The 15,262-nt window shown below is 39.8% G+C and overlaps 1 long non-coding RNA gene across 1 annotated transcript in view; it reads left to right on the top strand.

Moving 5' to 3' along the window:
• Window positions 1-986: 986 nt before the first annotated feature.
• Window positions 987-15,262, top strand: part of LOC309627482 — a 46,641-nt gene continuing 32,365 nt past the window's right edge. The window contains exon 1 of the long non-coding RNA XR_014243757.1: window positions 987-15,262. This exon is cut by the window's right edge and continues 4,148 nt beyond it. This is a non-coding gene — a long non-coding RNA (uncharacterized lncRNA).

The following is a 15,262-nucleotide window of genomic DNA, read 5'->3' as shown; positions in this document are numbered from 1 at the left end:
CCTGAGTTCTGTGCGTTGTTCTGGACAGTTATTAAAACTGAGGGGTATTAGGAACCCCAAGTTTGTAGTCAGTTGTTCAGAAGTGAGGGTAGCCCTGGAAACCCCAGATTGGTGGTCTAACTCCAGATAGCATCGGTATTGCAGGTGGTCAGAGCAGAGCCTGCAACTGTAGTAGCTGCCCCTGGAATGAGAATGGGCTGAGACAGACAACACATACTGGTATCTGATCTCCCTTAGGTAACAGGAATTAAATAAGCACAAGAATTAAATAATTATCTAAGTGATACATAAATAATATTGCAAGTATAATTATTATTTTAACTTTTATACCCTTAAAGTGCTTGAAGAAGAAAAAAATATTTACCAGTTATACAATATATAGGGTTGTGACATCATTTATCTGTTTTTTTTTCTTTATCCATTCCCATTGTTCTGTGCTCTGTTCTGTGTCATGGGGGGCTAGAAGGCTGGAAACTACATTTCCCATCCACCCCCACCATCTTGCTAGCTGGCTTCCTATTCCTACAATGGGAGGTGGTGGAAAGATACAAACTGAAAGGACACAAGATATATTTCTTGTGCTTTTCTCTTGTAGGCTGTGCCTTGGGCAGTGGTGGAATCAACAGCGGAGGTACAAGCTCCTCCACAGGAGTATGGACTCCACATTTCTGTTCAGATTTCTTTTTTTTTTTTTTTTAATTTTATTTATTTATTTATGGCTGTGTTGGGTCTTCGTTTCTGTGCGAGGGCTTTCTCTAGTTGCGGCGAGCGGGGGCCACTCTTCATCGCGGTGCGCAGGCCTCTCATTATCGCGGCCTCTCTTGTTGCGGAGCACAGGCTCCAGTCGCGCAGGCTCAGTAGTTGTGGCTCACGGGCCTAGTTGCTCCGCGGCATGTGGGATCTTCCCAGACCAGGGCTCGAACCCGTGTCCCCTGCATTGGCAGGCAGACTCTCAACCACTGCACCACCAGGGAAGCCCCCAGATTTCTTTGTAGAGGTGATAGAAACAGGAGGTGCTTCAGATGCTCCTAGAACACAGCCGCTATAGCTACAGGCTTTGGGATCTTGCAGTGTCAGTCGTGATATGAGCTCCTGGTTTCCTTCAACTGGTTCCAGTGGCAGCAGTTACAGCAGCCTCAGCTACACGGTGACCATGGATCTGGGTGATTTTCCTGCCTCCATTCTAGGAGTGGTAGCAGCTTTGTATACTTACTAATATCTGGGTTACTTCACTTCTTTCCTTTGGGTCCCCCAGCCATTCTGTCACTTTTGTATCCAGTTACTTGTATCTCTCCATTTGAAATATCAATATTTTCCTGAACAGACACAGACTAATACAGAGGGCAAGTAATATATTCCTGAAAAATTCTGTCAAATGGAATTTTTACAAATCAAAAAATATTGTATGTAAATAGGAAAATTTTATTTTAGAAGTAAAAAAAAATGAGGCCTTCTGAAAGTGATACACCCATTTCTGATTCAAGTGCTCATTACATAATTTATCTGCTATACAATATTTTATTTTATACACTGCTTCTTTTTTCTTTTAAAAGCTTGTGATATTGTGATTTTTAAGAAATATATATTTGGTCATTCAGATGACCAAAATATATTTCTCATATATATTTGGTCTTCTTCCATGGTTCCTGATGACCCTAAGCTCCCCAAACCTTCGGAATTTCCTAAGGGTTGAGAGTAATAAAGATGTCTTTTGTTATGTTAATGAGGCGACGTCAGACTCCACCTAGGGATGGAGGTTGGTTGCCATACGAACCTACCCTGTGATGAGAGGGTTGAAACCTTCAGTCTCACCCCACACCTCTGGAAAGAGGAGAGGAACAGAAGGTTGAATCAGTTGCCAATGACCATTTATTTAATGCCTATGTAATAAAGCCTCCATAAAAACTCAGAAGGACTGGGTTCAGAGAGCTGAGTTGGTGAACACGTGGGGGTTTGGGGAAAGTGACTTGCCTTGGGCATAGAAGTTCTGCACTGCCCCTTCCCACATACCTTGCCCTATGCATGTCTTTCATCTGGCTGTTCTTGAGTTCTATCCTTTTATAATTAACTGGTAATCTAGTAAGTAAAATGTTTCTCTGAGTTCTATGAGCTGCTCTAGGAAATTAATCAAACTGGAGGATGGATCGAAGGAACCTCTGATTTACTGCCAGTCAGTTTGAAGTACAGGTATCAACCTGGACTTTTGATTGGCATCTGAAGTTCAAGGAAGGGGTCGTTGGAACCTCCAATCTGTAGCGGGTTGATCAGAAACACAGACAGCAGTCTGGGCTTGAAACTGAAGTATGTAGGCGGCAGGGGAGAGTCTTGTAGGACTGAACACTTAACCTGATACTATCAGGATATCTGGTGCTATCTCTGGGTAGATAGTGTCAGAACTGAGTTGAATTCTTGGACACCGTGTATAGAACCCCTAAGATGACCACTGAAGGAGAAGTCAGGAGAGATGCTGACTTACCAGGATTGTAGTTTACATCCATCTAAAAATGGAGACGAAAGGGTAAAAAGAAGAAATCCCCAGAACTTGAAGCTGTTACCTAGGTCTCTTTCACCCACTGTGAAGCACTGACCAACAACTATCACCCAAATACAGGTTACTCTTTCCTCCTGTGACACCTCAGTCACAGGGGACAATCAGATGAAAAGCAAGTATTCTACAAATATGTATGTTATTGTAAAGCTAGGAATGAACTCATGAAGGAAAAGAATGCCAAAATGAATTTTTCTCTAAAGCTTTATTTTACACAATATTTTCAGTAAAAGAAAAATATTTTTAAAATATTTGGGTTTGTGCAGGGTTGGTTCTAGAATGAGGTAAGGCATTTGCCTTTGAAGCTAAATTTAAGGGGCTGCCAAAAACCTCTGGTCATCAACATAAGTAATATTCTTATGCAAGATTTTTAAAAGTCACAATTAGTGCAAAAAATCCATGAGGAATAAAATATCAAAATGTTAAGGAAAGACAGGAGCAGTATTACTGTTTTTTGCTTTTGCCTCAGCCTTCAATATAGCTTGGCATGTCACTGATTTGTTGACTAAAATTAGTATATTTTAAAACAGTATTTTTCAAGCTCCTTTTTTATGTAAGGAGTTCAAATTCTAGAGTTAAGATCTGAGAAGTCAAAAAAAGTATTTTTAAAGACTCTCAAGGTCCAAGATTGCTTACAAAAACTCTACCTGGTTAGTCATTTTCTTTAGCAACAGTTGAAAGCCAAAGGCAATACTCTTACAAATCCAATATGAAGAAATATTTTTAGGCTCAGAAATTTAGAGCAAAGTATTTTTTGCAGGGCCAAATTCTTCTCAGCCTCCTGTAGAACATTTTTGTTACTGAGTACGAAGTGCTGCTAAGTGCTGAGGATAGTGATGCATACAAATGTTTTTTCTTAATTTTCAAAAATGCACTTTGAGTCCAGTGCTATTGTTTCACAAACAGAACCCTGGAGGATAAAATTAAAAAGTAGTTTTCTTATCAGCTTCTCTAGCAAATAGGGGCTCGTCTTGACAGTCTCTTTCCTACCTTGTAAGATGGGAACAATTTACCAACTCTCTTTTACATGACAAAGAAGCTCTAGGGGTCTTAAAGTCTAGGAAGTGCTTTGAGCTACGGAATTTTTTGGAGTTTAGGCTCCCTAGTGATCGCGTCTTCCCCTCTGCTGTGTCCCACAACCAGGTTTAGCACAAGGAGTGCTGTTGAATAAACAAAGACCTTGGACTGCCACCCGTGGTCAGAAGACCAGCATTTAATACCGACTCCGTCTCTTGGTGATTGTGTGGTTTTCATTAAAATACTTAATGGGATACTTAACCTCTTTGGGCCTCAAAGAGGCCCTCAAAGTTTCCTCACTGATAAAACACAATAAGGTGTAGCGATTAAATCCAGCTTTAAACAGATAAAGTTGTTGTCTATAAGTTGCCGTGTCACCTAGTACAAGGGTCAGCAAGTTTTTTCTGTAAAGGACCAGATAGTAAATATTTTAGGTTCTGCAAGCCATATGGCCCCTATCACAACTACTCAGTTCTGCTGCTACAGTGCAAAAGCTGCTACAGACAACATGTAAATGAATGGGCCCGGCTCGGTTCCAGTAAAATTTTACAAAAACAGGTGGCCGGCCAGATTTGGCCCTTAGGCCATGGTTATGCCAATTCCTGACCTAGTGTAACATAGTATGGATATAAGCACATAGAATATCTTTTCATGCTAAAGATTACTAGACTCTAAACTCCATGAGAACAGGAGCTTCTTCTGTTTGTTTGTTTTTTTTTTTAAACTCTACCCTAAAGCTTTCTTTTTTTTTTTTTTTAAATTTTATTTATTTATTTATTTATATTTTTTTATTTTTGGCTGTGTTGGGTCTTCGTTTCTGTGCGAGGGCTTTCTCTAGTTGCGGCAAGCGGGGGCCACTCTTCATCGCGGTGCGCGGGCCTCTCACTGTCGCGGCCTCTCTTGTTGCGGAACACAAGCTCCAGACGCACAGGCTCAGTAATTGTGGCTCACGGGCCTAGTTGCTCCGCAGCATGTGGGATCTTCCCAGACCAGGGCTCGAACCCGTGTTCCCTGCATTGGCAGGCAGATTCTCAACCGCTGCGCCACCAGGGAAGCCCTTCTGTTTGTATTCATCATTGATTGACTCTCTAAGAACTTAATCAAAGTCTTTCACATTTTCAGGAGCTAATTAGCTTCTAAACTCAGAGAGTGGTGCCTGGAACTTAATAACTGAATGAAAAATAAGATAGGTATCTTTTCATTCTGAATATTCTATAAGGCATAAAGTTATGATAAGACTTTATACCTGTTCTTTCCACACTTGTTTTTACACAACTGACAACTGGTTTGGAGTCTTGCCTTTTTTTTTTCCCTCAGCATAAGATCAGTGATAGAAAAAGAGGTAGTGCTACAATGATTAAAAAAGGAAATGCACATAATCTGGATATTATGTCATTTATGCCCAAGCTCACAAAAAAAGTGTTCAGGCCCCTGGGAGTAAACATCATATATCATTGTGATGTATTAGAAACAAAGGGATTATGAACCAGCTCTGAGGTAGTCTTCCAACAAAGCAGTATTACAGGTATGGTACCATCTGGAGCTTGTGAAATTTGTATGTAAGCATGGTGCTTAATATATAATTTTAATGGAAATATGACATAAATCATTAAGCATTTCTTCTTTTCCTGGACATCCTCTGTCTTTTCTTTCTTTGCAATCTCTCTCATGAATGCTTTATTCTAGAGGTGTGGTGTTTCTGAAGTTATTAAACATATGCAGGAGAGATTGTATCTGAAAACTGGACTGAGTCAAAAGGCTAATGTTGTCACCAAATAGAGATATCATTCACTGACAATTCTGCCTTCGGTGGGTCTGTTAATCTGTAAGGAAAGACATGAGGCTTCCTACACTATTATCTATGAAAGGCTTTTGCAAGAATAAGAATGTGTAGAAAACAATGGAAAAGTAGAGTTTAATGTGGAGTTATTTTACTCTTCAAAGAATTTTTAAAAAATTACACATAATCCTACACAAAAATATTTTAATTTCAGAACTTTTAGAAAATACATACTTAGAAGTCTGTGATCTTAGGAAAATGATAAAATTTTAATGTGAAAATTAAGGTAAATGTTAAGCAAGCAAAATTTAATATTCTACATTAGCCTTACCTAAGAACAGTATGACAGAGATGATTTTTCAGTTCTGTTTATTTACATATCAAAAAGTTAGTACATGCTTTATTACATCAAAGATTTGTGTTTGGACCTGGGAAGACCACAGAGATGCATTGGAAGGGACCCTAACACTGAAGGAACTTGCCATGTAGTTCAGGAAATAGATTGCATACGAATGACCCGGGGAAGAAAGTAAGCAAGAGTGGATGAGGTAAGAAAGAAGCAGCTATGCTGAAAGTGGCTGGAGGTGGACCAAGTGTAAAAAGGCCCAGATTTAAGTTTCAGGATGGGATGTTGTTATCATAGGGAGAAAGATCCCATTTCAAATTCCATCCTAACATATGGTCAATGGCAAAGAGCCCCAGTGGGGCATTGGCCAGAAGAGCAGGGTAATTGGAAAAACTACTGCTAGGTGTTAACTTCTGAAGGAGAATATCAACGAAAATACTAATACCCAGATTGGAAAAAGAATTCAAGAAGGGTCATCTTCTCTTTTCCTGGTGTTTTTTTAATCGCGTTATAATAAAAATCAAATGCAAAATGTTATTATCTAAGGTGGCACCATATAAAATGTTGATTTTCTGGCATACATCTGGATTACACTTGGAAACAAATCCACCACCATCCTGTTGATGTCTGCAGAATGTAGAAATCAAAGAAAGGGCAAAAGCTGGATTTCTGACTGAAGTTATCAAAGAAAATATGAACGATGTTAACACCTAGAGTTAACCTCTATCTTAAGATTGCCCCTAGCATTTAGTGACCAGAGTTAGAAAGTTCTGTTTAAACTTGTAAAGGCTTGGGCATTTCCTGAGATGCTAGTTCAAAGCTTGGGAGTCCCCAGTCTTAAAGATGCTGTGGGAAACAGTCTATATGTTCTAATATTTACTATCCAGAAGAAAAAGGGCAAAATTTGTCATTTTTGCTGTTTTCAAATTTTACATATTAAAACACTCAAAAACTGCTAGAGTCATAAGGTTCCATGTTGCCCCTTTAGTTCAAGGTCATTACAAACCCATATCCTGTGTGGATCAATGACCAAGTAGATGCAGAGGAAGGAGATTGTTACAACGGACTGGAAAATGGCTGTTCACCTGAGACCAGAAAGGGGATTTTATTAGCACAATGAAAGTCAAATATACATAGGAGCTGCACATTGGAAGAACTTAGAACAAGTTGTGTTCTGCTTTGCAGTACCCTGAATGATAAGTGTGCATTTCTATATGGTTTTTGGTAATACTGCAATATGATACTGATTGCAGGGTCACATTGAAGGAACTGATTTTTTTTTTTTTTTTTTTGGCTGTAGTTAATTTACCTATCCTTTTCCTGAAATGCCAGTTTTAGGCATTTCATGCAAGCACAAAGCTAGAAAGATAATAAAAGCTAAATGAGTGCTTGGCATATTTCTCAGACTGTAATGAAACCAGATTAATTGAGAGAGTCAGCAAATCACAGTTATCAATCAAATGGTGAAGGTGGTGGGTACAGATGCCAGGTCTGATTTGTTCTTCTGGTCTAGAGAACTTGTTTTTTGTTATTGATTATTTCTGTTTGGTGTTCTCATTATTCTTAAAAACAGAACAACATACATTGTCATACTAGGTCATACACTTCAACATGAAAGTGTAGGTCAAAGGTATATAGTAGGTTCAATTTTTGAAAAGAATCTGCCTAACAAATATCTGGTCCTAAAAGTGAAAAGGAACATATATACACTACCAAATGTAAAATAGCTAGTAGGAAGCAGCTGCATCACATGGGGAGATCAGCTTGGTGCTTTGTGATCACTTAGAGGGATGGGATAGGGAGGGTGGGAGGGAGACGCAAGAGGGAGAGGATATGGGGATATATGTATACGTATAGCTGATTCACTTTGTTATACAGCAGAAACTAACACAACATTGTAAAGCAGTTATACTCCAATAAAGATGTTAAAAAAAACTAAAAAATAAAATAAATAAAAAATAAAAGTGTAAAGGAAGCAGATGATCTAATTGCAAATATAAATAAAAAGAAAAGAGCCACTTAATTAGTGCATCAGTGAATCTGGATAGATTGAAAACTCACTTCCCACTCAACTCTAAAATTACTCCTCTTTGATAATGGAAAAGATGTCATTGCAGTGATTTCAGAAATAATGAATTTACCAAGAAATTTAAGAAAAGAAAAGGATAAATCCCAGGACTTTGGATTTAAAGAAAATATTGTTCCTCTTGAATTTTCATTCACCTCCTTTTCTTCCTCTATTTGATCTTGCTTTTATCTAGAAAACGGAAATAGTCTTTTTTTCTTCCTCTTTTCTAAATAAAAGACTGTTTCTTCTATTCATACTGGATTCAGAACGAAAGTAATTTTCACCCTAGTTCTAAATTTTTAAAATGTGAAGTTCAAAAGATTCGAGATTTTTGGTTCCAAACACTTTACTAAATGTAAATGTCGACAAACAAGTCATCCAAGTCTCAATTTTTATCATTTAGCTTCTGATGAAAAAAGGAACTGGCTTTAACCACAATTTAAGGGAAAGAACAGTTGCTTCTCTCCTACTGATAAAAATTTCAACACTATAGGCAAGTTCCCTTGATGCTAATATAGATATGGTGGGCCCAACAGACAGGTGGAGTTGGCAAATAAATGTTCATTTCTCTCTTTTATGACTCAATGTTATCATGAGGGAAATGGAGAACATTTACACAACACAGCTGTGTGGGATTCTCCAGCTCGTCTATCAAGATAACGCAGAGCCTTTTACTCCCCTGCAGTTTGGCAACCAGTACAGATCTGAGTAGGAGATAGAAGATTACTCTCAAGTTCTTGGCTGTACTAGAAGTGCAAGTTGTGTTTTGGAATTGCGACTGTTATCTATCAGTTTAAGAGTCTCTGGTGAAAGGAAACTCACTACTTTCCAGAGAGACTTTTCTATTTTTGACAACCTCTAATTTTTAGAAGGTTCTTCATTGTAGTTATTCTTCAACCTACCAAAGTAGAATTTTTACTTACTATTTCTAATTTTATACTTCAAGGTCACCCATAGGAAATGAATTCTTTTTGCATACAAATACACCCTTAAATTCTTGAAAGCAGTCGTCATGTCCATCAGGCTGATGTTCTAATTAGTCTAATAATTTCTCCTGTGAGGAGGTCTTGAGTCTTTTCTCCTTTGGACAGAGTGACTTGGCTCAGCACCCAAAATGTGATCAGATTGTGGAAGAATAAAGTGGGTCTGTTACCCTGGCTGACCTGATGGCTTGACTTTGTCAACCATAGTTCAGTTCTTCCTCTGGTCTCAGCTCAACATCTGAAAGAGCAATCAAAGATGCTGCTGGCCATTCTTAGGAATCATATTTGCCTCAGGAAGCAACACAGTTAATGCAGATAAATAGTAATAATTTATACTCTTAAATTCCTCCAGAAGTAAAAGGATTTTGGGGGGAAAAAATAATCCAGAGATAAAAAGCCAGACTTGTCATCTTCCCCCACCAACCTTTTACTCTTCCACTTAACCAGACTCAAATGTTGTATCTTTTAGTCTCCTTCATCTATGCCATATCCAGTGAGTTGTCTAGTTTCACTCCTACCACCATTCTTGTCCCTGGACCTCATGGCTAAATGAATGCCTTAGATTCTTATGGTTTGGTGTGGCCTTAGTGGCATCTAGCTCAACCATGCACCTAGCTCAAATCCTCCCTAAATCTTCTTAGTCTCAAATGTAGTTAAATTGAGTGAGAGCAACAGGGTTTAGGAGATTGCATAGCTGAACGGACTGAAAAGCTCATTCCAAGTAGAAAGGGGATCTTACTCTATTTCCAAAGATTCTTGCACAGGAAAATGCAGATGCAATATTGTCAGGTACAGGTTTTCAAGAAAAGCAGAAATCCATATTTTTGAATAAATTTCTTTGATTTTTAAAAAGTTTTCTTTTCTTTTTTTTTTAAAGTTGGTCCTCCCAAGTGTGTCCTCGAGATGGTCTAGCCCATTGGCATCAGCTTGGTATCTTTGTTCCATAGTCACATTTTCTCAGTTGTCTCAATAATTCTTATAATAACCAGAAAAGTATTAAAGAGATTATTTAGACACTACAAATGATACAATAGAGTATGCAACAGCTATGATACAATGTTAAATAAAAAGATGAGAATTACATGTATAATATGAGCAACAATTATAATTTTTAAATACTGATTTAGGGAAAAAAGACAATGAGAAAACATGAAAATGGAGTGAAATACTATGGGTAATTTAAATTTTTTCTTCTTTCTCCTATAGAACATTTTTTGAATTCTCTCCTATGAGCCTACACAGCTTCAAAAAAGAAAAAGGTTATAAATATCTCTCAACTGTTATACGTAAGTAAAAGGAAAATCGGAACACAAGATTTCACTGAGACTAGAGCAATTTCTTGATGTGTTAACCTTCCCTTGTAGAATGTCTGTACTTTTCAGTCTTCTTGTGTTCTTTTTTAATGCTAATACATGCTCAAATTACCCTTTCTTCAGAATCAATTTTGGTAGAAAAACTAGAAATGTAACATCAAGATGAAGGGGATGGAAATGGAAAATGAAAATACTATATTTGTTAATAAGGGTTTGAAATAAGAGGGAGAATCATATATTGGATACAAGATTGATCAAATCATATTCTGGCTCTTTCTAATGGGATTTGACTTACTTAAAGCTAACATTTTTTTTGAGCACTTAGTCAAGTTATTATTATTATCTCCATATATTATCTCCATATTAGTGATAAAGAAACTTAAACCTAGCAAAGTCAACCTAATTATCACAGAAATCCGAAGTGCCAGAGCCAGGGTCCCAATCCAGGTCATGATCTCTCCAAAGCTGTCACAACTGACCATTGCTTACAAGCCAAATAATCTCAAGTCAAAATAAAAGCTCCCTGCTCCCTGCCACACAATAAAGCAAAACAAAACAAAATTAGAATTTGGGGCTTTTCTAATATGTCTCTTCCCTCATCAAATTTGTGGCGTATCAAATGGATCAGCCACCATGAACTATTGAACATAGTTATGCTTCTGAGGAGGTTTCTCTTCTTTCCTTCTCTTCATTTTTTCCCCCTCTCTGCACATACCCATGTAATAATTGTGGCTGGCAATATTGTGTCACAGGTTACTGTACCCTTCCTTGCTGTACCACAAGCAGGTAGAAAACTTGAAGGACTATTTGATTTGAGATTTCTTCAGTGAAGACAATATAAAGAGCAAATAAGCTACATCTCTGCTGTAGTAAATCCACTGCAACATGACATTGTGCATGCTGGCTAGCTCCATGTGTTAGGCATCTCTTTTTATTATGTACTCTTGATGCTTCCACATCCAGGGCCTTGCTGCCCTGCCCAGGGCTAGCTAAGTCCTAGAGATAGCAAACAACTTACTTGGGAGCATGTTTTTCATGTCAGACTAACCTATCCACAGCCCATAATGCAACCACTTCCTCTGTTGGGCTCTTACACTCAAGAGGCCACTGTGCCTCTGCCCTAATCATCCCTGGCCCAGGTACCTCACGACCAGGGACAGGCCCTCTGCCCCAGAACCTACTGAAATTCTTCAAACTTGCCGATCCTAAGCCTACTCACCCTGCCTGGCCTGTTCCTTCCTATGGCAACTGCAATCGAGGAGTTTGCCCATGCTTTCCTCCTGCTCCCTCTGCTTCCTGGCCGACCCTGGTGCTTTCCCATGTGGCCCCCATGGCCTGGCATGCCTCCTCCTCTTGGTGTGTATGAATGTATCTCTTTTTTTTTTTTTAAGTTTTATTGTCATCAAAGATATGCATATACATAGTTTGAGGAGTCAAAGTTGTTTTGTTTTGTTTTTTTAATTTTATTTATTTATTTATTTATTTTTGGCTGTGTTGGGTCTTTGCTTCTGTGCGAGGGCTTTCTCCAGTTGCGGCAAGTGGGGGCCACTCTTCATTGCAGTGCGGGGGCCACTCTTCATCGCGGTGCGCAGGCCTTTCCCTATCACGGCCTCTCTTGTTGCGGAGCGCAGGCTCCAGACACGCAGGCTCAGTAGTTGTGGCTCACGGGCCCAGTCGCTCCGCGGCATGTGGGATCTTCCCAGACCAGGACTCGAACCCGTGTCCCCTGCATTGTCAGGCAGATTCTCAACCACTGCGCCACCAGGGAAGCCCCAACATATCTCTTTTCAATGGCAATTGTCTCCTGAGCTGTTAGCCTCACCATATCTGTATAAAAACAAAATCTATATTTTAAAACACTCCAGAAAGCCTCAGTCTCACAGCAGGATTCACACTCCCTGGAATTCTAGGTTTATTATTATGAGTCTGTTTGTGCTGGGCATTAACAGTGCAGAGTCAGCTGTGACTCCAGCTGGGGCTTTTGCAGCCTGGTTTGGACAACAGCTCATAAATAACTCCACTCATATTAAGGGATATTTGTTAAGTGTAGTGACAATGCATATAAACCCTTTTTGTGATGCAGATGGTTAAATACAGAAACAAGTTATGTCAGTGTTTAAAGCGCTAGACAAGTTTCATTATGGACCTGCCACCAGAAACCATTGTGACCCCAGACAGACTTAGACCCGTCCTGTACTAAATGAGAGCATCTCAGTTCTAGGTAAGAACTTAAAAGTAAAACCAATGGAATGAAGAGTTGCAAGATTAAAACCTAAATGTTTAAACGCAACTCTGAGAAAAGTTTTGAATGCGTAAAATGAATTCAGGCTGGATAGAGAATGCTCACAACTATCTCATAAAGCCTTGTTTATTTTCTCTTATGAAGTCTTGCTCCCTCGGTACCCTTTCCTTGCCAATATGTGACGTTCTCAGGGGCAGTTTCCAATCACCGCTGCTGCCAGCCAGCTGGTCACCACAGCAGTCAATACACTGACCCTGGAGAGTACCAAGACGCCCCACTGTCAGCCAGTTTGCATGATGCAGCCTAAGCAATGTGAAAGCCCCAACCGTCCCTGCGCTCTCTGGCTCTAACTTGGCAGTTTCGGGAGGCTGCCAGGACAGCACCAGGAGGAAAGCCAGGGGAGTGGTGTGCCAGAGCCAGCAGGTGGCAATGGCCAATAGCAGCTCAGAAGGCAGATTAGTCTTTCCAGCAGTTAAGACAGCCAACAGAGGTGGGAGCCAACACTGCCCTTGTTATCCAATGTATAGGCATTGTTATAAATGACATCGGAGCCCCCTGTACATTTCTCATTGGGCTTGTTAGCCAGGTGGCAGTTTTACCAGAGTCATCAATGCTCAAAGCAAAGCGTATGCTATATCATTTAACTTGCATTTGAGGACGGGGAATTACATTTCTTGGAATAGTGTCTTGGAGACACAATAACAATGATCTCTGGTTTTTATGCACCTGACAGACGGCCTCTAAGTCAGACTTACAACACTGCTCAAAATTAGAGGAGGAAATGCTATCCGACCATTTTAGAAATTAGAAACCTTAAAATATAGATATGATGTTTTGGAATTAGGGTCATGCAAAATTTGAGGTAGAGTCATAATGGAAATCCAGGAGTTCCGAATGGCATTTTTACACACAAGCCAGCATGTCAGTTGGTGGAGTGTATAAAACTCTGAGTGGTGGCAATGTATGTGTGTCCACGGTCTATTCAACTCAAATGACAGGACTGAAAGACAGTGGAATACAGACCTCTCTTCATTTTGATCTAGAATAGGAGTATATATGTACTAGAGAAGGGGAACATGTTTATTATAGAATTTGTTCTAAATCCCTTCAAGAGCAGAGATAATATAGGAAGCAGATGTTATAAGAGATGTTTTCCAAGTTGGAAGAAGTTTCAATAAGTTGTAATGTTTCTGAAATGAGAAAGGTCTAGCAATCAACAAATATTTATTGCTCGCCTATAATGAGTTCAGCACTGTTCTGGTACTTACATATTCGAGAAATACATTTAAGAAAACTAAGACCAACTCTGTGCTTTTAAGGGCATTACAATGTGTTGACAGAGCAAAACTAATGAAAGAATTAGCAGCCAGCCTTAAAGGAGACTGTGTCTAGACTCCTCCTGCAGTTAGGCTAGGAGGAAAGGAGAGACTCGTGAAGCCTGGCATGGTACAAGGAGGCTACATGGAGGAGGAGGGGTACACTTGGCTAGGCCTTAGCATGGGTAAGATTGGGCACCAAAGGCCTCATCATACAGAGCCCTAGACTAGGAGTCAGAGTTTCGTCTGCCACAACATAATGACGATTACTATAACGAGTTTCAGTCACTGAGAATCAGTCATATGCCAGGAACTATATTAGAATACTGGTGAACAAGACAGGTTGTGATAGTTTTTAGAAACAGAGAAAGGAGTCTTGTAAAAAGCCTATTAATGCTGCTACGTCCACTCAAATTCCATTTCGATTGCAATCCGTGCTTTGGAACCATCACGGAGGTCTAAGAAAACAAACTTACCCAAAAGAAGAAGGAGACCATATTGGCTCACTTAAAACTTCCTTCCACCTCCTGTCTTTACAAAGCCAATGCTTCTTTTTATGCCTCTTTAAAAAGCGGAACCAACTAGAAATGGGGTGGGGAGCTGAAAGCTCTTTTTCACCCTCTTAACCCCCTCAATCCCCAGGGGATAAATACCTTAGCTAAAGCCCTAGGACTCACGAAAATACATCTTGAAAATCACTGGATGTGCTAATTCATCAAGAACTTTTTGACTCTATGATCCTGAAAATAAAGCCAAGAATACCAGGTGGCAATTTTAAGTTCAAGCAAAGGCTACGGATGCATCGTCTCTAAAATATTGTCCTGATACGCAAGTTTCTGGACCTGGGTATAGGGTCCCTCCCTTGCCACACCTCAGTTCATCTTTTTTCCAGGTCAGTGTGTGGTTTTATTATTAGGCTAACATATCCCCCCTTTCTTTTGCTGTTATCAATGTCAACTTGCTAACGCGGGGCTTGCTCATGTTTTTATTCCAGAGTTGCAAGAAAGGTAGGCTTCAGTCATTTCTCTCTCACAAGAACAGTGAACATTTTACATGACAGAGTCATTTCGCACTTCTCCTTGTCTCTTGGCTGTTTTTAAGCAGCATCTAGCACAACTTGTTTAGAACTGCTGCTTCCTGGCTTTGGATTTGTTTCAAGTTAGGTTTAAAAAAAAAAAAAAAAAGGAGAACATTTTGAGCTGACTTCCTCTCTGGTATCGTTCTCAGCTCATTTCGTTCCGTTCAGTTCTGAGACACCTGGGTAAACTCGAAGGCATTATTCAGGTCTCTCCTGACATGTGCTAGACCCATGATAAAGTTCCACTTTGTCCTTCATATTTGAGAATATGGACACTGCCGTCAGAAGGACAGATTGTGGCTGAACCGAGACATTCACAGTTACCTGCCTGTTTCCCTTCTGGGTGTCATGTCCCTGAGAGAGCAGCCTAGGGGGTTTGGAGGGTGATCTTGACTACAGAACAGGGTCATGTGGACCACTACGGTTCAGGGGTCCTCAGGGGACTCACTAGCTGAACAGGGTCCAAGTTACAGGGCTAAGTTCCTTCTGTCTCCCTTCTTCCCCCAACTCCCACCTTGAGATAATTCAAAAGGGTGAATTTACATCATAATGCGGAGGCTTTAAGCACAGC

This window comes from Balaenoptera borealis (genome assembly GCF_965194805.1).
Source record: "Balaenoptera borealis genome assembly, chromosome: 4".
Taxonomy (NCBI): domain Eukaryota; kingdom Metazoa; phylum Chordata; class Mammalia; order Artiodactyla; family Balaenopteridae; genus Balaenoptera; species Balaenoptera borealis.
The sequence above is the reverse complement of the archived record's forward strand: the minus strand, read 5'-3'. Positions and strand labels throughout refer to the sequence as shown.